Source organism: Rhipicephalus microplus, chromosome 2 (assembly GCF_043290135.1).
Source record: "Rhipicephalus microplus isolate Deutch F79 chromosome 2, USDA_Rmic, whole genome shotgun sequence".
In the NCBI taxonomy this organism is placed as follows: Eukaryota; Metazoa; Arthropoda; class Arachnida; order Ixodida; family Ixodidae; genus Rhipicephalus; species Rhipicephalus microplus.
The window spans coordinates 229,875,239-229,902,392 of NC_134701.1; the positions used below are offsets into that span (position 1 = coordinate 229,875,239).

General features: G+C 47.5%; 1 protein-coding gene across 1 annotated transcript in view; it reads left to right on the top strand.

Moving 5' to 3' along the window:
- Positions 1-211: 211 nt before the first annotated feature.
- LOC119170309 (uncharacterized) overlaps positions 212-27,154 on the top strand; it is a 303,502-nt gene continuing 276,559 nt past the window's right edge. The window contains exon 1 of the mRNA XM_037421441.2: positions 212-860. The gene's annotated coding sequence lies outside the window, so the exon portion shown is untranslated. The remainder of the gene's footprint in view (positions 861-27,154) is intronic.

Consider the following 27,154-nt stretch of genomic DNA (forward strand, 5'->3'; position numbering starts at 1 on the left):
ACGCTGGCTTTTTCGCACGGCGCCGCGTCCCTGCGGGGTCAGCGCCTCTCAGGAGACGCATCGCTGCCCGCCGCACTTGGCGAAAGGAGTACGCTACGTCCGACCACCCTGCTCCTCAGGGTCACGTGGCTTTGTTGAGCCTTCTCCTCTCTACTGCGTTCCTCCTCTCCACAAGCGCGCGCCGCCGCTCGGTGAGCTCCTCTCTCGGAGAGTCAAAGAGGGAAAGCCCAGCTTCCCGGCTGGCATCTCGCCTGCTGCAGCCCGCGTACCTCCTCCATTGGCGAAGCCGAGTTCGCCTGCCTCGGACGGTTGGTCGACGGGTCGGCGGTTTTGCTCTGGCTTCCTTTGCCGTGTGAAGTGCACGAACCACGAGCGCCTGGTTCCTGCCGCTGTTAGCGTCAGACACCATCGCGTCACACTTTGTGAAGCGGACAGCTACTGTCCGGTGGCGTTTGTGAAGCTACGCGAAGTGCGTGAATCCCGCTTCGTGCACTGTTTTCGGAGGGGGGCTTGCCCTTCGCCGCGCCTCGTCCGGAAGGCCTTCAGCGCTGAAGGTGTGTGCTATCCGCTGTGGATGATTCTGCTCCAGGTGTTTTGACGTGACCGTGGTGCGGCCCTGACCGTCCTTCTACCGACGTTCTAGAAATTGCGTTCCGTGGCTCTTGAGCTCCCTGGAGGAGACCGACGACGCCGACGGAACCCCATGGTCGGCGAAGCCCACTGACTTGGGATTTGATATCGAGACACTTCGAGCCGATATTCGACAGCTAAACAGCGTCGGAACGAACGTAACATCGTTCGAGAACCGACTCCCCAAGTCTTCCAAGTGAGGTGACAGAGGCATTGACCTTCGTAGCAAGGTGAGAATAAATTTTTTGGTTGGATGGGACATCTCCTTAAGCTTGCTAGCCGAGCAGGAAAGACCAGTGAAGAGCACCGCTTGGTTTGGTCGGTTTCAAGCAACATGCGCTATAGTGGTGTGCTATGTCAGACCATACAGTTGCAATATCAGCCAATGATAACTCCGGAAGCGCTCAATCAGTGCTTAAGCAATTTACATAGTTCTCATATGTTAACAGCGAGAACGATAAAAAATGTGCACTGCATAAGTTCAATCGTTACTTCGTGAAACTAGTAAACAATAGCGAAGGTATTAGATTGAGTCAACGAGGTTAACTAGGAGTTTGTTCTTTTTTATCCTGTTTGTATTGTGCGGCGTAATTTCGCATCGCGTAATTGTAATCCGCACCTTAACGAGCAGAGGTGCCAACCGAAATCCCTACGAAGCTAAGGATCGTTGCATCAGATGCTGGAATTTCACATGGAACGCTCTGCTGGTAGTCATTGTAACCTATGATTGTCCGCATCGCCTTGAATTAAATGTTATATTTCATGCTTATTTCACGGCTTGAGTATTCATTTTCGAAGAATTCGGAACTGTAGACAACTCACCCAGATGTCTGTCGTATTTGTTGTTTTGTGTGTTGGTAGAAATCATACCCCCCCAAAAAAAAGAGATTGCGATTTATAGAATGAGTTCGTACAATGGAAAACTTGGGCGAGTAGTTGTACAGTACAGACGCAAGATGTGCGTTGCCCGTAAGTGGACACGCTAAATGAGCACAGCACTGACGCAATAAATATGTGGTGCGTGTCAGTTACACGTCACTTCGTGTCGATTTCCTTGCTTATTCAAATCACACTTCCGCCAACCAAGTTCAGGAGAACCGCTTCTGTTCTTTGCCAGCTAAAAATAATCGCTGCGCCAGTAATATAAAGGTGTGCCACTGAGTTAACCACGCATTTTTTTGAGATTTATGGAATGCTAAAATATGTATGTAGCTCGCGTAATTATCGCTACTTATTGCAACTACTATTACTCGCAACTAATGAGTATGGATGCGGGTTTTAAAAACAAGCTGAGATTCATAGGTGCACTTTTGCGGGAGGTTAGGAGTTCGACCTTTCCTCCTCGACAACTTACTATGTACACAAGCACAGATGGAGGCCCCGGTGAACTCAACGAACGCTGACTGGCTACCGTACTGCACACAGCCGAGTGTGTCATTCTTAAATGAAACGTAATCGAAACATTGTAGCATTTATACTCACTATTTAATAGTTCTTGGGCCTTGGCGCATCAGTCACTGGAGCCCTCAATGGTTTTACAAATTTTCTGATAGGAATTTCGGCAAATTAAGGCTGCCCACACTACTTCACAACAGCGCATCAACATCATCATCATCTATGCCTCTCGCATCGATATTGCACTACAGGATATTCCACAAGTACTGAATGTGGGATATCACTGTAATAACTTCACTCTACGTATAGTACAACAGTTTCGCATCATTCACCCGGACACTAAACACAGTGGTATAGTTCAGCGTACACGATCAGAGGAATCAGCATTGTTCTTCAAATGTCGACAATGGAGACTGAAGGAATGCTCGAGACAATGCGTCACCACTCATTTTTCTTTTTTTTTTTTACAACATATGCTATCCTGTAAGCACCGAATAGCGAGGACCTAACTAAGGGCACAGGGAAACGCTGACACACAGAACACGCGCAACAAATTTCGTTAAACATACTCTCCACATACGCCCAGAGCAAGCGATGCGTCTAAGTCGAAACTCACCGTTGCCATATTCTCCTCTGAGACGTCGCAGTTCTTCGTCCGTGTCTTGCATTTGACTTCTATATATGTTATAACCAAACGCCACCTAAAGGTGAGCCATTGTACACGTCTATTATGTTTTTTTTTTAAATGGCACAACACTTATTCGTTTTCCACGGCTGACCTTTATGCGCACATGTAGCGTGTAAAAGACATGCGAAGGTCAGCGTGATGTCTCACCAACCGTGCTCTTCCTTGGGATGCCGTCATCACTAATCGCTACGTTGTTTATAAACAACTCCATTATCCACGACGCTTAAAGGATCGCACTTAAATATTACCAACAAAAATTACATACATAGAGACAAGAACAGACACTGAGGAGTCTTCCTGCCATTGGGTGAATGAGCAGAAACTGCATTTCATTCAAATTAAAAAAAAATTACGTGTTGTTTAGAAGATGTTAGTGCATTTAAATAGCACCGGCTACTCATTTTCACTGTTAAATAATTCATAAAAATTGTGGCATAAAAATTACAAGTAGGGATAGTTCGTGTGGATCGGTCCAGCCACGAAAAATACCGTATCTTCACTAAGTCCACTGGCGTATCGACACGTAGAAGAACACAAGATGCATGTCCGTTCGTGGAATTAAGTCTCCCACGTAACACGAAGTCGCGCGAGCTCTCGCACACGCTCTAAATGACACTACGCGACTTTCGGTCACGTAACAACGCTGAAAATTCTCTCCCGACTCGATAAAAGCGTGTCTCGGCGTCTTCGCTTTTTGTGCACGCAGAGCCTCCACACCGCGACTGATCGATGCGATGCACTGCGGTGATTACCCCGGAGTCGCGTTTCCCTAATTGTTGCCGCCGTGCATTCACTTGTGAGTCTCGGAGGTCCACGACGGAAGCCGGCCTTCCGAGCCCTTATCGATTCGCTTCCAGGCGTGCGCCCGGTCGCGCTGATCGGGCAGGACGTGCGCGAACCCCTCCCCCTTTCTTTCATTTTCCACCCCCTTCTTGGACGAAACGTGGAGAAGCCACCGTACGAAGATCGCATACAGTATATACCGAACGAGTCGGCGGCGGATGGGTTCGGTCACTCAAGGGCTCACTCAGGTCGATGCACTGCCGTCACCGCTGTATTCTACACACGCGATGCCCCTTGAAACACGGTGGCTGTCTCGCTACAATGAATTGTCCCCGCCGGTGGTCATTACCTTTCTTAGTCGTTCTTTACGTCGGGCTTGTGCGTCCTTTGGGCGTGGGCTGTGCGTCCCCTGTAGCCTGTATGTAGCCACCTCTAGTTTAGTTCTTGCAGTGTTCACTAGATGGCGGTACCGTCCCCTGTATGTAGCCACCTCTAGTTTAGTTCTTGCAGTGTTCACTAGATGGCGACGTCGTTGTCTGCAAAACCTTGTAGAATGAAGAATGAAGTTTGTGTGTGCGTGTGTGTGTGTGTGCGTGTGTGTGTGCGTGTGTGTGTGTGTGTGTGTGCGTGCGCACAGGGGATGCCACAGGGGACGCGAGATGGGAAAGGGCGGTACTTGGAGTGTTCACTAGATGGACGCACAAACGGATGGACGGACAGACAGACTAGCAGACGGACGGAAGGATGGATAGACGCGCGGACGTACGGTCGGATGGACAAACGAACAGACAGACAGAAGGATGGATGGACGGACGCACGTCGGACGGACAGATGGACGCACGGATGGTCGCACGGACGGGCTGGCGGACGCTTCGCCCCACTCATCATCATTTACTCCGTGGGTATACGCTGTGATTGTTTTAATTCCCACCTTAATCTACGCTTGCTGGCCTGCAGCAAGCGTGCGGTCAGAGAGGACGGTATTCGATCCCGCGGCATGCGGGTCAGCAGTACCATAACCGCTAGAGCACAGTGGCGGGTTCATTATATAGTCACAAAGAAAGGAATCTCTTTCTATTGAAGTATAACAGGGATCCTATTGCTCTGCAATGCTCGGCAAGCTTTGCCTGAGAAGAATAATAATGGCGAACTTCGTTATTATTATGCAAGAGGCCGCGTCGCTATGAGGGCAATGTTTGTGTGTGCGTGTGTTTAACAGTGGTTCTTATATAGGTTAGCGCAGCGAAGGAACGCACCTCCGCTCTTTGATGTTCTGACATTCCCGCATTCAACAGACGTGCTCGTACTACAATGCGTTCCGCTTTATCTTAGGTTAGCGACCTTCCTGGCCATAAAGTCTACGCGACGTCCTTCACAGAACCAGTCATTTCACGTGGACGCGTGCCGCGCGTGTAAAATGATACCACACTGAATGCTACAGCGCATAACATAACGCTGTGGCGAGCGTCGTGAATCGAGTGCAGCAGTGGAAGCGCGAACCAAAACGTGGTACGAAACATGTTTGTAGGGGGGCCTTTCTTTGTCTATATTTTCATAACGTCTTCGTGAGTCTTGATACGACAATTCGTGCCTGTGGTGACTATAGTCGCGCGGTGGTCACGATATCTATATAGGATCTAGCAGGTATTGCTGCTTATACGATGTCTATAGCCGCACAGGCAAGGGACAAAATCTTACAATCACAGTGCGTGCCAGTGCGCGACGATATTATTCCGGCCGTACGTAATATCTGCACATACAGCACACACGCATGCGCACAAGCACACGCAACGTTCAGCCAGCACGTCACCCCCCCACGTCTTGTTTGTGCCAACGCCCGCGGTGGCAGCACGTCCGTGGCCACAACAGACCCGTATTGCCGTTTTCCCACGAACGTACAAGCCTTCGGTTTTTCCTCGTTCGAGCAGCAAGGACGGGCAACCCGTTATCTCGCGGGCAGCCTTTCATTCGCGCCGCCGAGTAGAGTTGTTTGTGTACTCATCGACGTGAGAGAACTGGACCGGCGTTGTTCCTATAGTTTGTCTTATTTTCATATCTTCTTCCTTCTCTCGTTCTACCATTCGCGGCGAAAAGAGAAGACGGACAGGAGGAAGGACGTGATGAGTAGGGGCGCGGTTACGCGCGAGCAGCGGCCACAACCATTGGTACAACTGAGCAGCGTTGTTCTCTCGGGAACAACGTGGCACGGCCGGCTTTCCCAGATCAGAAGCGCCGCAGGGGTAACCCTGTACACAAAACTCGAGCATCGGGACAGAAAAACATAGAGGTAGAACGTCGTACAAAAGCGGCATGCATGCTGGTCCTGCTCTTAGGTCTACTTGTGTTACTGTGATGAGAGACTGCCCACCGATACGACCTTACGGCGTTCGGAGCACCTCTTCGGGCCACTCGGCGCTGGCACTCCCCGCTGGTGCTGCCCAAGTCTCATCGTTGGCGCCCGACATTGGGCGCGTACTAGCGCACGACTTTTGTCAGAAGTGCCGTCTGTCTGTTGTCGATCGAGGTCACGTGGTCTGCAGGCAAACCGCGTGTCTGCACGCATTATGCGCCGGGGCGTCGGCGCGTTGTTGCAACGATTAGCCTCGATTGCTCTGTACGCAGGTGACAAATGGAGCGGTGCTTTCTTGCGTGTCTTATGAGGGCGACGCCGTGGTGTGGTCATTGCGTGTGGGATTCGGACGTTGGGTGAATGCAGATAGGTGGGGGAGATCTTGTATGAGGATTAACGGACGCTATAGTGTCCGGTGACGGGTGAAAGGGATAAGCAAAAAAGCGACCAGCGATCGTGGGGTTGTCCCGAAAGCCACAATAGAGGCACGGCTTTGCATTCTCCGCGGCGTTTCAGAAGATGAGAGTCAGATAAAGTGACATCATTTCGCAGTGCCAACGGCGACGCAACATGGCTTTTTTGTCGTATCGCGTAAGCGATCGCTTGTTTAACTGCTCAAGAGCATCGTAACTGTAGCGCCAAGAAAGACAAGCTACAAGCACGAAACGCACATAGCCGTGTTCTCTTTCAATTCGTTTCGTGTGTGCGTTGTTTTCTCTCCTGCATTTCATGTGGTCCATTATCGAGGTTACCGCCCAAGTTAAATATAATCATCGACCCAAACCAAACATGCTTCTCAAGCTATTCTTCTCATGTCATCAGCCAACACCCTCAGGAACAGTACCAAAAACTGTCGCTTTGCGTCAGTCATCGATTTCGTTCCCTACCGTTTAGCCTTCCGGAAAGCGTCAAAAACATTTTTTATGCGTGCAACCTCTGCGTCTGTCTCACAGTGTAAGATACTTAATAGTTTGTATCTTACACCGTGCTCTGTCTCTACGAGTCATTGAATTTTTTCGCGCGACGCTTGCTTTGAGATCCTATATCTATAATAAATCTATTTCCCGGTTACGATCGAAGACTACGCCTGTGACTTTATACACATACTGACAACCCAGCTGCGTGTATTCGAGCGTGTTTGTGCGCGTTGCGGATGTATTCGCGACATGTCTGTCACCTCATCTCAGATACAGGGCAACAGAGTGTCGAAAAAAAATAATAAACAGCAACTGAAGGGCGCGTCTCGTTTCCGTCGCAGCCTGCATCCTCCCTTCGTCGAGCATCCGATTTCGTCCCAAACCGCAACGTGGGTGCACGCGTGTGCGAAAACAACGCGGCGCGCATCTCAATTACCTCGCCCGTCCTTCAATTGTCCCTGTGGCGCGTTACCCAATAATTGGTCTCGCATCCGTGTACCTGGCCAATAGTTTCCGCACTGCCAAAGGGAAAGAAAGAAAGAAAGAAAGAAAGAAAGAAAGAAAGAAAGAAAGAAAGAAAGAAAGAAAGAAAGAAAGAAAGAAAGAAAGAAAGAAAGAAAGAAAGAAAGAACGTTCCACATGTGAGCCAAGGCAGGACGCAGCGAACAGCGCGCGAAACGTTCCGACACTCGCTTCCGACGCCTGATCGTGCAGTCGGCGTCCCTGACATCATCATCGCCGCCGCTCGCGCTCGTAGAGCAGCCAATGAATGCAGTGTGTGGGTGCCGCATTTTCTGAACGCTCACGCGAATGCTGCGCAGCGACGACGCGCAGCAGTGGCAATGGTGAACCGAAAATTGCGCCAGCTGCGTTTCCTTTCTCGTTGTTCGCAGTTTCCGCCGCGTCCTTTCAATTTCCTGCACCTCAGCACTGATTATTCGGTCGTCCATGGTCGCGAACGCGTTTAGCGGACGCTTATTCGTTGGCAGACGGGCGTTTTTTTTTTGAGGCAGTAATTACTTGATTGTTGGATGGCTACGGGAACGCCAATGATTTGAGTCGTCTATTTATCTCCTTGTTTTTATTCTGTCATTATAAGACAACCCTATATATAAAAAAGACAGCTGGTACGTAGGGGCACTTGGCCCATTCGTTTTAGTATTTATCCTGTGCCTAACCCCAGTGAATGATGAAGCGATTTCGTCAATTTTGCGATGAAAAGCAATTAGAAAATGAAACGTAATGAAGCGATTTCGTCAATTTTGCGATGAAAACCATTTAGAAAATGAAACGTAATGCCCGAGGGGAAAAAAGGGTGGGAAAGAAGGGCGCAATAAAATATCCCAAGATCTCGCGTAAATAATTCCACACATTACGCTGCAATATTATGCACATCTAACCATTTGTACGCTATTTTAACAAAATCTGGTTAACACAACAAAGAGTACAGCCAGAGTCCTTCGGATTCTGGTACAGCAGAAGAAGCCGTGCAGGAAGAAGCCGTGCATAGACAGAATTCTGCCACTGGGAAGAAACTAGCAAGTTTGGACAGACGGCCCCTCACATTGAAGAAATTACTTGGACCACGGGCCGAGATGTATCTTCAGAAAAAGGCGAATATCTTCCTGACAGACTTCTTAGTGGAGACCGGACCGGATAAGCGCTTGTGATATAGAGCTAGGGGTTGACATATAAGGAATGATGCTTGGTGCATACAGTGTGAGTAGAAATAGAAAGGTGTGCGTGTGAACGTTTTAAGACAGTGTGAATTGTGGCAAGCAAACTGTACATCAATCAACATGTTACTTCAAGTGGCCTCAGTGCACTGGTATAGTTTCTTTTTTTGCTGATTATTCATTTTGGATAACATTCATTTTATTTCGCAGCAGAACTTATTGATATGAAGTAGCCGAGGTAGTATGGGCCTCAACCTCTCCACAGCAAAACAGATAGAACAGAAATTACATACAACGAGTTTTTACACAAAACGCAACTGACCATGCTTGCTATCTAGAAGAGTGCAATATAGAGGTACACACACTGCACACGGCACTGAACGCGTAAACCATTCGCATGGGGATTTTGTTGCTTTGAACGGGAAACGCTGAGCGCAGTACCAGTAGCTTGGAATCTGCTTTCTGTTAACGGCACTGATAGATTCATTAGTGATATTTGTTTTATTGCTAATCTGTTTATGCACGTGGCACCAACCACGTAAATATGCACCAATTCGGCACGCATTTTCTCTAGATTTGTTTCAGTCCAGCATTCTGTACTCTCCGGCATTTTTTTTCTTCTTGTTTTTTCGCAAAAGTATTCTGAACCGGCTATGAATTCAATTAGGGCTTGCAATAAAAAAAGTCTTGCCGTGTTTGTCACTTTCAAGTCGTTTTGCGTTACTTATTTCGTGTATATTTCTCGTTCTTCGTTCCAAGACGATAATTGAACGCGCCGATCGAAACTCATATTCCGCACGTGATGAGAGAGCTGCCACAACTCTGCAAAGAATCTGCGGGAAAGTTTATGGTCCCCGACCCTCCAATTCAAAACACACTGACGTCGATGTTCTTATTCATAAATTTTAGGTCTCTTTTTTTTCTTTCTTCCTCCGCGTTAATCGACGTGGAATGTAAGCCACACTCGATACTGTTTCTTACATTTTATTTATCTGCGTGCATGCGTATTTCGAGCAGTAACTACATTTCGACGCGATCTCCGTAACGTTAACTGCGGAACCGCCGCAGGGCAGCAAGTTGTGCGCTAACGAAAGAAAGAAAGAAAAAAAAGGCATGCTTCTGCACCGAACTAATGGGCACGTCGTTTGCATTGGACATGTACGGAAGTGACGGATCTAGGGAAAGAAAGAAAGAGAGAAAGAAAGAAAGAAAGAAAGAAAGAAAGAAAGAAAGAAAGAAAGAAAGCAACCAGTGCTTTCGAAGAACGTTCTTTGAAGCCAAAGGCAAAGGTGAGGCATGCAGGCGGCGGCGGCATAAGCTGTACGGATGTTTACCGGCTCTCTCGGAGCAGCAACGCAACTTGGCAGCCTGCGGATATGTCTCGCCCTCTTTGCACTTGTGTGACGTCTTCGCGGCGCATTCCTTTCGCGGCTCTAATATTTATTCTTTATTCGTTTCACAAGCCCTGCACTCGTCGACTTCGCCGGTGCACTCTTAACTACATAATGACGGTTAGCTCGCTCGGTACTCGCTAGTCCTGTCGACGAAGACTTGCACGACGAGAATCCGCCCAATGACGATTGAGGAACATTCGCAGAGAAGATAGAAATATGAGGAGTGTCTCAACGTTCGTGGCTTTTTTGTGTTTTTCTTGGCGTGGATGCATACGAAATCAGTGGCTCCGAATACCATTTTGCAAGCTAGCCAACACTGTTCTTTGGCAGAGCTCAGATTGCAGTGACGGCAGCGGCAACCTGAAGGTGGTGTAGGGTTTCGCTAGATGGCACATGCATGCCCTTAGGCTAGAGAAGAACAAGAGGGAAAGGAAAGGCAGGGATGTTAACCAGTCTTGAACGACCTGTATGCTACCATACACTGGGGATAAAGATGAAGAGATAGAGAGATAAGGAAGATGTGGGGTGATCGTCAGGTTTCACACATTACGGGAAAGCCGTGAAATCCGGTTGACGGTTTCAAAACAACGTACTGGCCGCTCAGCGTATAGTTCAAATTATTTATACTCGTCCACGTGCACGACGTTTTTTTCGTTTACATATTGGTTTGGTGATCGCCTTAGGTGTGCGACTGTATAAGTCATATTGTGAGCAGTTCTTTAAAATTTTAGCTCAGTGAACGTGGTGACCGCAATGACGATATTGACAAAATATAAAGTAAACAACGTACTTCGTGTTTAACGTTTCTACGCCTGCAGATGACGCAGTAGAGTGGTAGAGCCACCTTTGCTTCATTGAGCTATTATTTCAAACGATGAAACTGTTGCAACTGTCTAGAGAGTTGCTTACTCCAATAAGAAAAAAATTGATAGATTTGAATGTGCTGTCATTTTACTCTGGTCTACTAAATTTCCTATTTTTATCTTTTTAGTGATTAATTCGATCACGATCACCTTGACGTGTCTCGCTTTAAACCCTTGCAGGAGTTCAACCCGTTAAAACAAACGCGATCGTTTCAAAAGATTGGTTCGTGCTACACATATAAAAAGTTTTCTGTATAGCCTGCCTATTAAGCATGAAGTGTTCTATCTATGAGAAACGAGGAGCTTCCGTAAAAATAGTTCGTAAATAGTGGTCCTATACCATTAAGCATTCATTTATTGAGCTCTATATATTTAGTTTCAACGCATCGCAGGAACGTATTGGTGTTTTATCATTGACTCCTATAGTATATAGTTTCTTTTGTTTTTTTTTCTCTGCGAAGCCAAGTAGCTTTTGCGCCAATTTAAACCCAACCTAACTAGACACCGATCTACCTGAATCGCGCCGGTAAACAGGCGGGAGAGCCGGTGTGTCCTCATTTCGCACCTCAACGCGATTCGCCCCGGCTACTCCGCGGAAAGTCCAGATGGTTTCTATGCAGCGCCCAACTTGAAAAAAGAAAAAAAAAAAAAACGACGCGCCGCTCGGTCGAGCTCTTCTTTTGGTCGCCGTGGCTGAGTCAGCGTGCGCCGCCGCATCACCCCACACGCACACACAGACAAGCGCGCTCACACGCAAGCAGACGCGTGGGACGGCATCGGTCACGCGAGACGACGCCCCCGCGGCGTCCGACGCTGTTAACGTCACGGGCAACCGCGCCGCCCGGCTAACAGTGGAGCGTGCTTTTTATAGCGCCTTCAACCGGCTACTTTACGTTTGCGCGCCGCAGGGAAGGGCAACGTAACGCCGGCGGCGCGTCGGCGATGTCGCTTTTCACCGGCGAACCGCGAAGAGAAAACTCGCGCTCGTTCCTTTCTTGCTCGCCCACCTTCTTCGTCGTCGTCTCGGCTCGCGTACCCCCTGCTGAGGTCAGTCGACGACGCCGTGTTGCCGTGGCATTCCCCGAGATCCCGTGCCGTGCCCGGTCCTTTAGAGCTCCTTCGCTGCCCTGGCGTCTCTTTGACCCTCGCTCGACGAAAAAGAAGCCCTCTGTGAAGGGCAGCTGTCCAATGCCGCCGCGACCTCGCTCGTAGGCGTGCGCGTCCTTTCGGAAGGGTCCCCGGGGCGATGCTTTCAGGAATCGCTCCGCTGCTGGTCGATGACCCACTGCTGGGAAGTTGAACTCGCGCAAGCCTGCCCTGTCGTCTCGGCAGCGAGAAGAGTTCGCCGTTGGCTGGGAGTGGCGTGCACGCATTTTCTCATGCACGGGCTTTTTCCCATTCGGCTTGTAAACAACGCTAGGTTTTTCCTCGAGCAGCTGATTATCCTGCTCGATAATACGTGTATTGAAATGGAAACGGCGTCGGCTTTTACGTGGCTAGATATAGATGGCAGCAGAAAGAAGAATCTCGTGGAAGGGAGGAGACGGGGGTAGTGAATTATTGCTACAAGGAAGCGCAGCTCGTTTTTATAAAATTGCAAATACGTAGAAAATACAAGAGCACTCGTGAACAAGGAGTGCACTTTTCGGCCGTGCAGAATGCAAATCGAAAATGGGATGTAAAGAGAATGCAAAACAAACGAACAAAAAAAAAACACAAAGTAATTGAGCGCATGGCTGAATGCTAATGGCGGCGGTGTTAGAAAAATAAAGGCAGTGGATTAATATAAGAGTGTAATAATAACTTGAACAATATTGGCAATTTGCATGCGAATACCGACAGCAGCTGCAATAATCTCGGTTCTTATTATATTTTTTTAGTATGACAGCGAGTCGTCAGCCGCCGTAAGATAATTGAGTAAGCGTGCGTAGATTGTGGTTTCATGTGTTAAATGAGTGCTGTATTTTTATTTCAGTGCCTTATAATCTGGACGCGTAGCGCACTCTCAACTTGCGTCATGCACAATATTCGTAAACTGAAAAAATAGTACACCATGCTACGCTTTTCACGGATATACTAAACGATAACGCATCTTTACGTTGAAAAAGGCGTGCCATATTCCCGTTTGCTCAACGCTGTACACAAGCAAGTAAGCCTCGATTGCGATAGGATACATCGTATACCTAAAACGCCTTAGCATGCTACTTCGTTTTCGAAACAGTCTTGTGCCTGGTTGAAAAAACGAGGCGTATAATATCGCCTTTGCTGAATGTAGTGTGAGAAAGCTTAGTAATCGAAGTCATTAAGGCAAATAATCCAGCCCCCTTCCCTGAAAGAAATATTAGTGGTGAAGAATTTGTGTCTCACGTACAATCATATGAGTCTAGTGACGAAGCGTTTTCAATCATTGCTTTTTTTAGTTTTTATAGGAGTACCTAAACTCAGAACCAAAGCCCTTGGGCGTAATGCGTGTTACCTGAACGCCAGCCATTCAACTCGCTCTTGTCATATCGCCATAGGCCCACGCGCGACTATAAGCTCACAATGATGTTGATGTTAAGATGCTTCAGTCATATTAGTGTTTTTCATTTATTTCATTCGGTTTATTGAGAATGGCTACATTGCTATATTAAAAGGTAAAGTATAGACATCCACAATAACGACACACGGTGGTTTGTCTGTCCTGTCAGTGCATGCGGCATGCGATGTTTGCGGCACTGATGAAAATATCGAACGCCTTCTTTCTGACTGTCCTCGATGTGCCTCAGAAAGACAAGCACTTTCTGTCAGGTGCCACTTTCTGAGCAGGTGCTATCACAGCACCGTCCACATCTCTCGACAGCCCACAAGGCAGTCAAAGCCCTCCTGTGTTTTTTGAGGACGACGGGCTTGTGTGAACGCCTCTACACGCTGCAGTGAATTTACTGTCTGTCTCTCCCCTTTCCTTCTCTTCCCCCTTTCTCATCTTTCTTGTCCCCTTCCCTAATCATCCAGTGTAGGGTAGCCAACCGGATGTCTTTCTGGTTTGCCTCCCCGCCTTTTCTGTTTGTTTGCTTCCTTCCTTCTTTGTCTGTCCTAGATTGAAGACATGCAGGTTTTTATGAATGGATCTCGTCTCGCTTTCGCTGTACTTGCCCCTCAATGGTTAAGTCAAGGCACGCTTAGAAGAGATAGCAACAGCGCGATCATATACGGTACACAGAAACTCCGCATGCACCTATTCGTAGATAAGCGTGCTTCATTTCAGAACGTGCCTTGTGCACACGACTTGGATTGTTCTTTTGTTCTGTCAGTTGGACTTGACGTGCAGAAAGCAGGAACCTCGCGCTTGTGATGCTGGTCACGCAATGTACAATTGAAACTTTAGTCATGAAGGAACGAAAGATCAAGGCCATATAAAGGGAGAGAGAGAGAGAGAAAAAAAACACGAGTTCTACAGACACTGCGCCATGACTGTTCCGCAAAGAGAAAAGAAAAATACATGCAGAAAAGCACATACGTATGCCGCTTGTAGTAGCGTCTTATATGCGACCCGTCAGGCAGCAGGAATATCCCCAGGCGCTCGCTGACGTGCCTGCCGTCATTATCCGCCTATTCCAGAGCAGAGACGTTCTCTTCGCGTCTTCGAGAGGCCACCTCGCCTTTTCTTTCTTTATACGCGGCCCTCACTCCTCATCTACTTGCTCTCTCTCTCTCTCATTCCGCCACTATACATCCTCGAGTCGCGCCGTCTCTCTTCGCGCGCGTACGTTCTTCGCGTAAGAGACGTCAGTCGACGACGTCGTCGTCTTCGCTCGCCTCCCTCGCGTACGCGTACAATGTGCGCGGGCTGCCGCTCCTGACCGATTTACCTCGTCATTTTCGAGAAGAGGCCTACCTCTCCGCCCTTCGCATTCGTAGAGCCTGATGGTGGGAATGCGAGATCTCTCCTCCTCTCGGAGCTCCGCTACACCCGCAAACGGCAGCACGACGACCCTTCATACGACAATGACGTCTTCTGTCAACGCTGTCGGCGACGGCGCTGCTTAGGGGCGCACGAACCCTCCGCCGACCTCGAGCCGCTACGAGTACGTATACACGCACCGCCATAACGGCATCCGGCAGAAGAATGGGGGCATCTTCTCTTTCGGCCTCTCAACGGGCTCAATCATTCGCAGCCTCACCGGTTTCGGAAAGGCATTGCCGCGCTGACTGCCTGCCTGCCTACTGCTTGCGCTCTCGGTGTTTCTGGCTTTATTTATCCTTTTTTTTTTCTTGCAGGAAAAGAGGGGGCCGCCGAAGCGAACTGAGAGCGTCGAATCAATGACAGCCTCAGGTGAACTAGTCGGGGCGCGTAATCTTATCGTACACTAACGGACCACGCTAGTTAACTGGGTTATATATATTGACATGGTGTATAAACATCATTGTTCTGCGTACTGGGCACTTGAAATTCATCATAAAGCAAAACCGCTTGTGGCTGACCCGCCGCTGCAGTTTAGCGGTTATGCTACTTGACCGTTGACGCGAAGGTCACGGGATCGAATCCTGATCGCAGTGGCCACATTGTGATGCAGCCGAAATGCCCCTGTGCTTAGGTGCTCATTAAAGAACCAATCTGGTCGAACTTTCTGGACGCTTCCACTAAACGATCTCTCATACAGCCATATAGCGGTTTTTGGGACAGAAACCTCCGACTATTATTATTAGTGAACTTGGTTAACTTCTGTTACCACGCGTATCCGAATGGCTCGGCCGTAATAGCACTCTTTGTGGCACTGCGCCCCTAAACGTAAGGGTATTATATGTGCGTGGCATAGGAGAGCATGTTATTGTCCCATATCGTAGGAAGTCGAAGCCAGGTTTTGATATAGCAAGCTGTCTGTCACTGAAGGAGGTGTAATTTTGTCATTTAATGGGTCAGCGAGGCCTGCATGTCTACAGTATACTGCCAACGCTGCATTGTGCAACTGGAGCAACTGTGCAAAGCGGGGTTAACAAATGACAGTGGAGAAGTGGGGGCGCGTTGCTAGAAATCTATTCCCTTTCTTGCTCAAATTAAAGCACATATATCAGATCTGAAAAATGCTGCATATGGAAGCGTATGTATTGCAAGTTCTAAGAGCCAGAATTTCGAACATCGTCGCCTGGTAGCGTTAGTTTGACCCATTTGAAAACAATAGTAACAGCTATAATGCTACTTGATCTCGCATTTTAAACACGTTTATCCATATATATGCCCGTGCAGCAAAAAAAAAAAAAAAAAGATTACACAAGTGACCTCGTGAAAGCGACGAGAAAACTAATTGCAGTATGCCACACGTCACACTGGCACGTCGCTCATCCAGAGATTTGACTCGGACGTTACTCGCATACGCACTTTCTACAAATACGTTAGCTATTACTTACATATGAGGAGCGAAATTAAGGGTAAACTTACGTAAACTACATTGCACAAATCACCGTCATGAACCTTCCATGTATGTGTACTGCTCTCACTATCACGAATTACTTTACGCGCGCGAATTTCTCAAGCCCACGGACGAATTCGTATTGCCCATCCGTTGAAATACGGCCGCTACACATGGTACGATGGAGCTCTTGGCTTTCGGAGAGACACCAGGACATGATAGTTGCCGTGGTGTGTGTGTGCAATGTTATATCCCTTATACAAGAAAAGTGTTTTACTATCGTAAGATGAAAACATATCGCCTACTGAGTGTTTCTATTACTCTTCAACCATCTTCTCGTGACAATCTACACTAATACGTTTACACACATACCATAGTAAACTTTCTGAAGCATCCTCACCTTCCTCACCCCCACCCCCCTTCGTCCATTTTCCTTCTCTTTCGAATTCTCGCGAAAACCCCCAAAGGGGGAATCACTCTACGAGCCAGCTCAGAGGGACGTTACACGTATCACGCTAACGCCACGTAATGCTCTCTAACTGCGCATAACCTGACTTCACAAACAGTCGCTTCCCACTCCAGTTTTCCGCTGCAGTGCAAGGCGTTGTGCAAGATCAAGGTCTATTCTACCGTGCACGGCACGGCCATACACGTATACCAGAGGGACACACACATACGCGCAGAAAAGTTCCAGATAGCGTGACTTCTGAATAATGACTGCATTCGCTTCTTTTTTTTTTTTCGGCTGCGGGAGACCTAGTTTTAAATGATGCACGCCAGGCTTGCACAGACCTAGACCTCCGTACGCGTCTGCATACTCGTTTGTAAAGTCGTACTTCTATACCTGCGCCATATATTTTTTTTCTTATTGCGCGAGGCTGTTCTTTATTGTTTTTCGAGTTGCAAAACGAAATGATAAGCAAAGAAAGATAAAGATAGAAGGAGCCGCCATGATGGTAGTTGGATAAAAAGTTGGGTCAAATAAAAGAGGAAAGCAGTGGTGGTGGTCCGTGTAGCCTTCCTCTTCTTAATATGTAGGTGACCCGGAGAGTCGGCGGCGGTGTTCTGCTCGGTACTCGCCTTTTGTGAACGCATATATTTATTCCTCCGTGAGCTCAAAGGTATAATGCTGGGTGCGCTTTACGTATATACGTACATACGTACCTAGGATGACCTGAATATGTTGCGCGCTCTGTCGCGTTGCTTCTGAAAAAAAGAAGAAGAAGAAAGCTGGATGTGACCTCGTGCTGTTCTGTTCGTGCAGTGTTCTTGAAAAAATCTTAACTATAGCGAGTAACACTGTGTATCTGCCGCGCTCAAGGCCATCACTCCTATGCAGTACGCGCACATGTATTACGAAAGTAGGCACTCGTCATGAGTGTTCCAGTAAATTTATGCGTTGTCGAAACGAAAAGCAAGCGAATATGATTGTTATACTATAATTACGCCTCCACTTTAGACTTGTCACGCTCTGATGAAGTCAGCAGTCATTTCATCGTCGTTTTTGTTCCATTGTGTAGAGTGTGCGCTGAAAAAGGTTTTTGTGTGTATGCCTGTGTGAGAGACATATTCACGTATGATATCCTTGGAATTGGAACAAATGCTCGATTGATGGACTCGCTTCAAGATGCGAAGGAACCTGTGCATAAGCGGTGGTTGTAGCAGTCTAGGAAGGTAAGAAATAACCAAGTCTATAGGGGTAACCGTTGTCATAAATACCTACATCTCCCTCATTTTTTTTATATCAATAGATTTGGGTGCACGTTAAAGAACCCCAAGGGGTCGAATTTTCCGGAGGCCTCCACTGCAGCGTCTCTCATAATCGTATGGTGGTTTTGGTACGTTAAACCCCACATATCAATCATTATCTTTATATCAATCAATAAAAAGAAGTTGCCGGATAACTCTTTACCATATTCCAGCAAAGCTGCCTGATGCTGTTACGTCATAGTAATTCTCTTTGTCGAGATGCTGAGGGGTAGATTCGCCACCTTTTGATGAACAGCTTTTAGTGTGTACGGATTCTATGGACTTAGAAATAAGTTAGCGATTCATTCAGGAAAAACAAATTTCAGTGAGCCGATGTAAGATAAATAGGTATCCAACCCAGACGAATATCTTTAATTAGCACAGTTCATGTAATTTTAAACCATTTCTCAAGACAAAAATGTTCTCATCTGGATCGCGTCAAAACAACGGAACATATTTTTTTTTTTTGGAATTGATATCAACGTTGACAATTTTACATTGTTTTTGCAGGGAACTTGATTGGGATGATATTTCAAAGATAAAAAAAAGGTTATCTCGGATAACAAATGAGTATCCGCAATAAACGTTGCAGCCCCGTACACGCATCATGTTCCCATAGCAAGTGTCTTGTGCGGAACTGGTTAACAACAACAACAACAACAAAAAAAAAGACTGCTCGATGGCGCAGATGGCCGGCCACCTATAGTCCGTAACACTGCGCACTCTCTTATGAGTCACCACCGCTGCGTATAGCTTGGCTCGTCCTTCTTAAGTACTTAACGGTCGCGGACAGACCATCGCTATATAGACGCGTCTGTATCATCTCTCCTCATGTACCATCCTCTCGCACTATGTTGAGCAGCCCGGTCGCTGCGTTGGTGGGTGCGCCTGGCAGTGCCTTGTTTCTCCGAGTTGAGGGTTGTGTATCTCGGTCGTGGGCGCGATATCCAAGCCGCGGAGGAGGGATGGCTCGACGAAGCGACCTCGACCTTGATCCCGTCCTCGCCCGAGGCGTGAAAACGATGCTTGCTGAGGAGAGAAGTGAACGGGGAATGGGGGAGGGGTCGGAGAACGTGGGTCGCATTATACGTAAGAGTGACGAGCCCCTTTAACGATTCCCTTTGGTCAGCGCCCGCCGAGGAAGCGTGCCTAGGGTCCTCGCCCGCGTGTAGGTCGGAGGCTGGTCCACGCGTCTCGGCCATCTTTATGTCGGGTGGATCCGTAACGCGGCCGCGATTTATTGTCGCACGTTCCGCGGCGTGGGTGCGCCAAGTTCGGGGTGTCTTCTCCTCCGCTCTCCGTGTGAGAGCGGATACACGGAAGGGAACGGTTCCGCTTCGGCCGAGCGGCGTAAGACCTCCGTGCTCCGAATACGCGTGCATGCGTGGGGGAGATCCGCAGGTGGCTGCGTGGGAAGGAGCCAGGCATCGCTTTATGTGCATCCGTGTAAGGAGCACGGGTGTTTCTTTCTGTTCGTACGTAATGTCGCGGATCTCTGCGCCCGCGAAGAAACCTTTTAGGACTCCGTGTCGCAACGGGATGTGACGGAACTTGTCGTCGGCGCCGTATAGGTCGCGCGGTGCACGGGATTCGGACCGACTGTGGGCCTGGACAGATACGAGAGACGCTACAGGTTCCATCGGTGCCACTCTTCGAAAACGCCACTTCAGCACGTACATACACACGAAAAAAAGTGCGAGTAGAACAAGCGAGGCTCCGTGCGTCGAGTACTCTCCGAAAGTTCTTTCACGCGCACACGTTGAACCCCGATCCTGTGGCAGACAAATGCTCGTATCAAGTTCCGCGTCTTATCTACTGCCCCACTGTTCTTATTTCTTGTCCACATCCGTTGAACAGTGGCTACGGTGCTCGGCTGCAGACCCGTAGGTCGCGGGTTCGATTCTGGCGGCGGCGGTCGAATTTCGTTGGAGTTGAAATGGTAGATGCCTAGCACTGTGCGATGTCAGTGCACGTAAATAACACCAGGTCGTCAAAATTTTTGGAGCCGTCTACTACGGCGTCTCTCACAATCACATCGCAGTTTTGGGATGTGAAACCACAGATATTATTATTATTATTATTATTATTATTATTATTATTATTATTATTATTATTATTATTATTATTATTATTATTATATAAAATAAAACTGCTTCATAAATTAATTCATAACAAGTTAAAAGTTGATAGTTCCAAATACCTCTCTACTTCAGACACAAGAATAACTCGACTAAAGCACTCATACACCATAAATGAATATCGCTTTAATACAAATTGCTTTGAACACTCTTTCTTTCCGCTAACCATACGACAGTGGAATGACTTACTGTCCTCTATTACCCATACTACCTCACTAACTACTTTTTTATCACTATTTGAAAATTACTTACATGATGCACAAACATAAAACTACAAATATTTCGCGCCTTTCCTTAGTGATGTATATTACTCTTGGTATTTATCCTGCTACCCACATTCCACTACCTGTACATAGAATGTATGTCTTTTTTCTTCGTATTTTTTGTAAAGCTTACGTACTAATGTGTAACTATGATTGTATAATTGCAAGTATATATTGATATGATGTGTCAGCACTAAACAGATTTCACAGTTGTGTATAAATGTTTAGCATATGTAAATTTTCTTATTTATCTTAACTTTGCCATTCAGCACAAAAAAGTAAAAAAAACTAAAAAAACAGTTATGGTATTTCGCATTATTTTTTCTTTGTCTTTTTCCTTATATATTTATAGTTTGTGTCCTTCCTGCGATAATCCTTAAAGGGATTGGCAGTATGTACTAAATAAATAAATAATTTATTATTATTATATCTGCCAGCAAGAATGACGAGATGCGTGCTATTTGATGTTGCTGAATATGTGGTTGAGAGGAACGTCTAAACGGACATGCCCTGAGCTCGAAAACACATATGTCCTAATTTACGTGCTTCAGTCCGCTGAATCCCGCCGGCAGTTACGTTTTTAACCTGCATCGTTACTTCGCTTTCGATTATCTGCGTTTCTTGCCTCAACATTTTTTTTAGCACATCATGATATTGAAACGAATAGAGTATGTTGAACCTTAAGAAAGAGGCACACAGGGCCGTGCGTTTCTTTTTAGCGCTCTGTGCTAGATCAGTTGTCATGTATTAAAAAAAAAAGGCATTTTCCTATCTGCATGAGGACTTGCGCTCGCGTACGAGTATTATCTCGGCACGCATTACACTAAATGCACTCCGTGCACAACGTATAAAAGTGCTTTGCTGTGCTAGTGCAAAACCATCGCCGTTTCTCTACAGAGTGCGCTTAATGAACAGGTGGCTGTGGAGGGAGAGGGGAGGGTGTATACGAATTTCTTCTGCAGGACGCGGGGTGGTCGTTAAGCGTATTACCCGAGACTAGACACGCCTTAGACAGGAAAACATTTAGCCGCTACACCTGAGTCTTAATCTCGCTTTAATTTGGAAGGCATGATTCGTAGCTGGGTACTTTAAAGTTTTAGTCTTAACCGTATACATGGCGTTTGTGGAAAAAGGCTCTTGTTCTGCGCTCGTTAAGCGACGCGAGAGGGAAGCACACATAGACTGGAGTAAGTGAGAATTTTTAATGCGGTTTGCATTCTTAGAATGCCTCGTGCACTGTTCGGAATGTTCTTGTGCGTGCCTTTAGTTATTTAGGCACGAAAGTATTTTACGCCTGAATCCACGAAGAACCTATACCGATGTCACTGCTGTTTCGGAAACGACGTCAATTAAAGTGGGTGCTGGTTTTTTAGAATCCTCGTGATATGTCGTTGACTCAATTCTCTTTTATAATAACAGTTTCAGTGAATATAGGGCATACTAAAAGCAGCATGTATATATTTAAGCTTGCTTTTCAGCGAACGATAGGCAAAACATGGTATGCATTTGCTATCGTTATCTTGATCTAATACATAAAACGACGTCTTCGAGTGACCCCGGCAACTTCTTTACTAGTAGAACGAATGAATTGTGTAATAACGAAATAAAAGTGGGGCCTTAATAAAGAAAAATCACGGCATATTGACGGAGTGAATGATGATGAGTGGGGTGAAGCGTCCATCAGTCCGTCCGCGCTTCCGCCCGTCCGTTCGTTCTTGCTTCTGTCTGTCCGTGCGTCCATCCATGCGTCCGTCTGTTCGTCTATACATCCATCTGTCCGTCCGTTCGTTCATCTAGTGGGCCTGCCATGGTGGTCTAGTGGCTAAGGTACTCGGCTGCTGACCCGCAGGTCGCGGATTCGAATCCCGGCTGTGGCGGCTGCATTTCCGACGGAGGCGGAAATGCTGTAGGCCCGTGTACTCAGATTTGCGTGCACGTTAAAGAACCCCAGGTGGTCAAAATCTCCGGAGCCCTCCACTACGGCGTCTCTCATAATCATATGGTGGTTTTGGGACGTTAAACCCCACAAATCATCAGTTCATCTAGTGAGCACTCCAATTACAGCCATCTCGCATCTTTTCATCGCGATCGTAGTTGCGCGATTGTCTATCTCCTTCTCCTGTGGCACATGCCCGTCTATCCTCCGTGGCACATACCCGCTCTCTCGGGTATGTACCACCGGAGATTACGCGCAACAACGGGGCTGCACAAGCCACGCCATAAGGAACTTCGCCCTTAAAAATGTCTAACCAATAAGTCAACAACGGCAACTCAGGTCCACGGCCAGCCGACGTAACTTTATATGGAAAAGGAGAGACATTCGTTGTCTCTGTTTTCTACGAACAAGCGTACTACGCAAGGGGTACGATTGCTCTATACTGGCGAGTCAACATTTAGCCGGGTGAATTGGCAACATTGGCAGGAGAGAGAGAGGGTGATGAGGAGCAAGAAGGGTAGCGAGGCTGACGACAACAATTTTCGATTACGCTTGTATGTTCACGACTAACGAAGGAGCAGGTGTAATGGGAATAGGGAGGACATTATGAATTACAGGCACGTGAGCATTTCATATCGCGGTAAAAAAAAAATCAGTTCTTTATAATTTGTGTGCTACTGCTAAAGCGAGCAAAATACCTTCACAAGGGGAGAAATTCGGCTCTGTTGCGGCAAGACGTTAGACACTACTTTGCGCAAAGTGACGCGCGGACTAGAAGAGATGACGTAACAAGTACGCACGTGTTGTGTCCTCCCTTCTCGTCTGTGCGTGAAATTGCGCTAAATATTGCAAAATATCATGAAGCGATTTGCTAAAAGCAACATTATGAAAACATCAAATGATCTACACACAATAATAGTTGCCTAATCGCTATCCTACCTACGGCAGCGGGCCGGTTCATTGTGTCACGGCAACAGTCAAGTTAGAAATCGGTGCAAGCAGGGATCAATTATTCTCACACCGTGGCCTGGCAGACCTGGCCGTCAATTGCTCCGCCTGAGTGACCTTCTCGTTATAGTGTATGGTTGATCATGCGTCGCTTAAACTTGTCTCTCGCTGGAAAAGTAAAAAAAAAATATAGCAGCCACTCACAAGCATTGTAGACTTACTCAGTCGTAGAAGTATAGGGCCGCAGCATGTGATCCGAAACAACTGCTTCCCGTGTTCGTAAATCTTCGTGTTACGGGTGCTATGGCTGGTGTCCCCTTCGTCGCCTTGCTTTTACTATTTTAAAATAGCTTTTTTTTTTTGCGAAGGAACGTAGTGCGTGATACAGGGAAGGCCAGGAGATAGAGCAAAATGGTAACCGCTGTCAGAAGGAGCTAGTGCACGAGGATCGGTCAAACTGGGGATGACCAAAAGGCTCGCACGTCCCGTTTTCGCTTGTTCCGATGGGGAGAAAGAGGCGCATCATGTTATAGTCAGCACTGTGTCAGAATTTAGTGAAGTAAAGAGTAAAAAAAAGACTATAAGGAGACTTGAAATGGCCCTGGTAGCTGTCGCGGGGTCGCGATAAGCATTTCGAAGAGAGTCGTTCACCCTTCTTCGGAAGTGGTGAAAAAAAAAAAAAAAAACACTACGCGGAAGCCGCTTGTGGCAGCCGTACACCTCGTTGTCGCCAAATTGCCTCATCGGGTTGACAGCAACAAAAGAAGAGTAGATCTTGATGCTGACGGGTAAAAAGAAAAAAAAAAGGACGAGAAAGAAGGGTGAACTAGCAGCGCAACAGATACGACCGAAGACCAGAGAAACCCGAAGGTTAAAAACCCCATGAACTAGGAACTTCGCGACGAGATCGTCAACGTTGTTTTCGTAGCAAAGTGTGTTTTCGTAGCGGCTCTCTTCGGCTCTCAAGCTTTTGGCAAAGAGTGTATATCAAGTAGCGCTGTTCTGTTGCCTTGTGTTAGTTTAGTTTCCTGTCGATTTGTTTTGTTTCGTTTTTTCGGGTGTGGTGGACTTGATAAAATTTGAAATTCGATCAACGATCAGTTCTCGAGAGAAGTTCGATGCCCCCCTTTTCGTGAAGCTTTTTTTTTTTTTTTAGGAAGATGGTGAAACTTGTACCTGACGCGGCGCACGTCGCCATGGTATCTAGTTGGGCGCTGAAGTTCATCCGTTTATACGTGCGAAAAAGTTTGGGTCAACTCTCGCTCTGGTGGTGCTGCACGAAATCATTACTTGAAGGGCGTGACCCGGTTAAAAAGTTGACCGTGGCAAGAAAACCTAATATTCCTGCGGGAGTGAAGTGGAAGTATTGGCACAATGACTTCGAAAGAACAAGCACAGCGCTTTCATATAAGGATGTCTTATTACCGTAGTATAAGAGGCCCGAAGGTTCAAACATCAGTGTAGTGTCAAAGAAATATAATTATATTTATACCTTATACTTATAAGCTGTTATACAATGTCATGCTATATGAAACAGCCGCTTCATGCAACGAAAGTTCGGAAGCTGTCTCAGAAGAAAGCTTCAAAGCTTACAAAATAAGAGCCGTAGTCTGGATTCGAACTCGGGACCAACGCCTTCTCGAGGCGATCACAGGCTGTGCCATCTGGGGTAACCAGGGATTCAGGTGATCACCGCACGAGGACCAACTTATCTACAGCTCGAAGCGCACGTGCTTATTGTTTGATTCACGCGTCGCAGCTGTAGCAACCGCGTATAACCGACCTTTATCTCGGAACTAGTTATCACTCGTGATATCAGAAAGTCAACACCCGAGACGAGGCTCTGTCGCGCAGTTGCCGGCATACCCGTGGTATCACTTACTCACTACCGTGATAGCAACAACTTAATGTCCCCCACGTGCGCGATTAACGACAGCGTACAATGCAGGCGGCACAACGAAAGCGTTATGTGGACGGCATAGCAATCAACCCTAACGGCCTCTGTTATTTTGTCAGTGCCCCACAGCACCCAGCTAGATTCCGTGGCTGCAATCCTCCATTCAGCTGATGAGATAGGCATCTACGAAGGGGACATCACTCGGGCAGCAGCTGTCGACAGCCATTAATGCCAGCGGTAGACACCCGACCAGACAGGTATATAGTGTTACCGAGTCAGGAGTGGCACCGTAGGTTGGCTTTCATCGCACGCACTGTTGGCGCATTGCATTAGAGCATTCACTGTGTGCGTGCGATTGGAATGCCGACTCGGCCCGTGGTTGGAGGCAGTATAAGTCCAGGGTGCTGATATACTGTGACACACACTTCAACCATTTATACTACGACGCTAATAATACTTGCGAGGCTATATATACGCCTCCTGTTTATAGCTATTTGTCTTTATAATAGGTCGACGTGTCGGTGTCTTCAGCGGAGTTAAGAAGCGATCATATTCGGATGTTTGGACGGGGAATCGGATTAAGAGGCTGCACCTCGAATAAGTCTACGGGTGGCGAGTGCACGCTTGCATTTTTAAGTGTTGATTGACATTACTTGATGAACTTACGTGTGGCCCGTCACGGTGGATCAGTGGCTGCGATGCTTGGCTGCTCACCCGAAGGTCGTGGGTTCGATGCCAGAGGCGAAATGGTAGAGGTCCGTGTACTGTGTGATGTCAGTGCACGTTAAAGAACGCGTCATAGTAGAAATTTCTGGGGTCCTCTATTACTGTGTCCCTCATAACCGTATATTGAAGTTTTGGGACATAAAGCGCCACGTACTAATATTATGAACTTATGTGTGTTGTTTTGCGTTTGTGAGAGATTGAAATATCACTAGGTGTTTGAAACAGTTGTAGAGCGTATATCGTGACTATGCCATCTGTAGCGATCAAGCTATGCCTTGACCCAGCGGGTCATTTGCCACGCCGGATTGGTGCCAAAAGGACAGTCTCGCCACGGCTGGACGGAGGAAGCAACAGAGGCCGACTCCACGAGACGGCGCCCACTGATCGACAGCGGCGCCAACAGTGTGGAATGTCGCCAAAGAGGATTTTGGAGCCGCCGCTCTATCTCCCGCCTGGGCCACGCATTGTTAGCGCGTTAACCGGCAGACGACGACGGCGCTGGTCAAAGGGCTCTCCCCGGAGGATTCCACGAACCTGGCACCTCTCGAAAGGGCACGTTAAGATCTCGTGGGAACGCAGCCCGAGGCCGGCATCAAAGGAGTCGAGGCGCCCGTGCGTCTTCCGCTCTCCCCCTCCCTGTTCTACGGCAGCGCTGCGACTAGTGGCAAGGGTGTGTGTGTATGTGCAAGCCTGTGTTGCGCCTCTATGAACAGACATGATGGGCGGTACTTCATTGAGAGGAACTGCCACATCACCATTGGTCCGCATTGTTTTATATAGTGATCCCCAACCTAGGGACCTAGGGAACGGGGGTCAACAAAAAGGGTGTGGAGTGCCTCGCCCAATGCTCTTCTCTTCTCTTCTGTCATCTCGACAACTCACTGTAAAGATGTAAATAAATCCGTTAAGTTTGCTCAAAGCTCTCCCCTAGTCCTTGGCTCGACGGAGCGACGGCGATCGGCCCTGCTACCCGCAGACTGCAGTCGCCGCGACGCGCAACAACTGGTGGCAGCGGTGGGATGCCATCAGCGACCTTCCCATTCCTAACACATCACAACATCCTATGCAAGCGGTAAAAGAAATCGCGACCAAGTTGACGTTAATCGTATTCGGGGACGCTAAAATTCTCGATGTAGACAGTGGCTGCGCGAGTATATGTTGTGTTTTAACCTATCAGGCAATAAAAAAAAAAGAAATCGCCTTTAAGAATATCGTGATGTTTTGGGATGACTAATGTGCTTGCTATCTTTTCTTAGATATGGAGGTTTCTCGAGGTGGAATGTTTTTTTTTTTAGTATTACTGGACGTCTTTCGTATTCGACTGATATGTAGGGTGTAACGTCCCAAAACGACCATATGAATATAGAAGACGCCGTAGTGGAGAGTGTTATGCCAGCGAGTCCTCGTCAAA